Below are 3,738 nucleotides of genomic sequence, written 5' to 3' on the forward strand. Positions count from 1 at the left end.
CTGATCCTGAGGACAAATGACAGTTGGGTTCCACAGGGACACAGGTGATGCCACCTTTTCTTATCAGCTTGGCCATTTGAATCTCAGTTCTGGACGCCTGCGTTCCGTGTGGTAATGCTTAGTTTTTTCTTTTTTTTTTGAGACAGTCTCACTATGTCACCCTCAGTAGAGTGCCAGGTGATTACAGCTCACAGCAACCTCAAACTCTTGGGCTTAAGTGATTCTCTTACCTTAGCCTCCCTAGTAGCTGGGACTACAGGCATCCGCCATAACACCTGGCTGTTTATTGCTTAGTTTTTTCATATCGGCAGGTTCTCCTCACCTTTCAAACCATCCTTTGGGTAAATTTCTTTCTCAGGCACTTGCTCTTCAGCTCTACAAAATTCCTTCACGTTTTCTTATAGGTTTCTACAACGATCTTCTTTTTCTTCTCTTCAATATCATGGTTCTGCTGGAAAAGAGAAAATCAATCACAGTTGTGCCTTAAGGCATTTACATTCTGCTCTAAGTCTGGGAAACGTGGTTCCCAGGAAGGCCTCTTCATACCTATCCACTCAAAGACAAAATCACATTTTGAAAAACCATGGATCTGGGCTTGATCTAGACTCAAACTCCCCGTGTCTGTGGATTCCTCGTTTGTAGAATGCCCATAATGCCATGACCAAGAGCTATGAGGATTAAAAGCAAGATGTCAGGCTCGGCACCTGTGGCTCAAGCGGCTAAGGCGCCAGCCACATACACCTAAGGTGGCGGGTTCGAATCCCCAGCCCGGACCTGCCAAACAACAATGATGGCTGCAACCAAAAAATGGCCAGGCATTGTGGCGGGTGCCTGTGGTCCCAGCTGCTTGGGAGGCTGAGGCAGGAGACTCGCTTGAGCCCAGGAGTTGGAGGTTGCTGTGAGCGTGATGCCATGGCACCCTACCCAGGGGGACAGCTTGAGGCTCTGTCAAAAAAAAAAAAAAAAAAAGCAAGATGTCAAATGTACATTGTATGATGTGGATCATCATAATTTTCTCCTTCTTAGGGGCTGGTGTGGTGGCTCACATCTGTAATCCCAGCACTCTGGGAGGCCAAGGCGGGTGGATTGCCTGAGCTCACCAGTTCAAGACCAGTCTGAGCAAAAAGGGAGACATCCTGTCTCTACTAAAAATAGAAAAACTGAGGCAATAGGATCGCTTGAGCCTAAGAGTTGGAGGTTGGTGTGAGCTATGATCTTGAAGAGTTGCACTCGGCGTTCTCATTCTCCTCACCTCCGAATTTTCCTGTCTCAAAGTGCACTTGTTCTTAGTGAAAGTAAAATGTGATCGCAATGATTTTTGTCAAGGCTGAGGCAAATTCATTCAAAGTGTGAGCCAGGTTCTCACCGTGTGTGCCTCAGCAACTGAGTTCCCGTGTGTTCTCTTCATATAATGTCCTTGATGTGTACTTGAAGTGACTGACCATGAAGCACACACACAAAAGTAGATTATTTGGGGCAAAGAATTAGCCCTACGTGAGGACCTTCTTAGTCCTAACTCACTATTTTTTTCTGTATTAAGGTGGTCTGCCAACTGAACTTCTTTCTTCATACCGCTGCCAAACGATCTGAAAAGCAAACCTGTCACTCCCCTTTCAGTTTCTTCCTGGTCTCAACTGTAATTTCAAACTACTATCCTCAGTCTTCAGAACCCGATTTCCCTGTCTGCCAACCTCTTGTCATTATCTCCAGTGCAATTCTCAATTCCAGGCCAGATGAGGTGGCTCTCGCCTATAATCCCAGCACTCTAGGAGGCCAGGATCGGTGGATTGCCTGAGCTCAGGAGTTTGAGACCAGCCTGAGCAAGAGTGAGACCCCATCTCTACTAAAAAATTAGAAAAACTAAAAAAAAAAAAAAAAAGAAAAACTGAGGGAAGAGGATCACTTGAGCCAAAGAGTTTGAGGTTGCTGTGAGCAATGATGATGACACAGCACTCTACCTGGGGTGACAGCTTGAGACTCAGTCTTAAAAAAAAATGACAAAAAATACCTAAATTCCATACTCTGGTCACATTAACTGTGTTCTCCAACATTCTGTGGCCATTTAGCATGCTTTTCCACTTCCGCCAAGGAGAAGGAGAAGGGGGAGTAACCCTGTGCCCATGTCCTGGGCTACCAGACAGTCATTAAAAGGATATTTAGAGAGAGTTTTACTAATTTGAAAATGTTTATGCTTTGCTTTAAATGGGGGGAATAGATTGGCATATTATAGTGTATAAAAAACAATCAAAAATACTATAAAAAATACTGAACAAGGATTACACCAAAGTTGAGGGTCATTGTCTGGTAAGACTTTGGCTACTTATTGCTACTGTCTGGGTCACTATGCCTTCTTTAATTTAAAGCCATTTACTTTCATAGTGGGATCTGATTAGAATTCAAAGAAATGTTTTCGGATTTCTTTCTTTTTTTTTTTAAACCTTTTCTCAAAATTCTTCAAAGATACTTTAATAAATTCATTAAGAATTCCATATTGGCTCCGCGCCTGTGGCTCAAGTGACTAAGGCGCCAGCCACATACACCTAAGATGGCAGGTTCGATCCCCAGCCCGGGCCCGCCAAACAACAATGATGGCTGCAACCAAAAAAAAAAAAAAAATAGCCAGGAGTTGTGGTGGGCGTCTGTGGTCCCAGCTACTTGGGAGGCTGAGGCAGGAGACTCGCTTGAGCCCAGGAGTTGGAGGTTGCTGTGAGCTATGCCATGGCACTGTACCCAGGGGGATAGCTTGAGGCTCCGTCTCAAAAAAAAAAAAAAAAAAAGAATTCCATATCCAGGGTGGCGCCTGTGGCTCAAAGGAATAGGGCGCCGGCCCCATATGCTGGAGGTGGTAGGTTCAAACCCAGCCCCAGCCAAAACTGCAAAAAACAAACAAACAAACAAAAAAAGAATTTCATATCCAGGTGTGAGGGCTCATGCATGTAATCCTAGCACTCTGGGAGGCTGAGGGGGGAGGATCCCTTGAGCTCAGGAGTTTGAGACCAGCTTAAGTGAGAGTGAGACCCCCCCATCTCCACTAAAAATAGAAAAATAGCCAGGGTTTGTGGTGGTTGCCTGTAGTCCCAGCTACTCAAGAGGCTGAGGCAGGAGGACCACTTGAACCCAGGAGTTTGAGGCTGCTATTAGCTACGATGATGCCACAGCATATTACCCAACCACAGTGTAAGACTCTGTCTCCAAAAAAAAAGGAAAAATAATTCCAGTGAGTCAGATGGGAATCTAGTGAGTTAAGTTATAGCAGGTTCTCAAATATTTTTTCCCTGGATAAAAGATAGTACAAAAATTTTGGGATACATTTGTAGGATACATAAAAGCTTATATAAAAGAACATGAAGTACTAAGATGATTATTTTTTGAGACAAAGTCTCACTATGTCGCCCTCAGGAGAGTGCTGTGGTGTCACACCTAACAGCAACCTCAAACTCTTAGGATTAAGTGATTCTCTTGCCTCAGCCTCCTGAGTAACTGGGATTACAGGCACTCACCACAATGCCTGGTTATTTTGTTGTTGTTGTTGTCATTGTTGTTTAGCAGGCCTAAGCCAGGTTAGAACCTGCCAGCTCTGGTGTATGTGGCTGGCGCTCTACCCACTGAAATATGGGTGCTGAGCCAAGTACTGAGATTATTAACACATTGTTCAGATAAAAGAAGGTTTAAAAAAAAATTTTAATATTTCTTTGAATGCAGAACATTGCCAATATGCTATTATAACTTAGTGAAATG

Source organism: Otolemur garnettii, unplaced genomic scaffold, assembly GCF_000181295.1.
Source record: "Otolemur garnettii isolate 467f Iridium unplaced genomic scaffold, OtoGar3 scaffold00125, whole genome shotgun sequence".
Classification (NCBI taxonomy): Eukaryota; Metazoa; Chordata; class Mammalia; order Primates; family Galagidae; genus Otolemur; species Otolemur garnettii.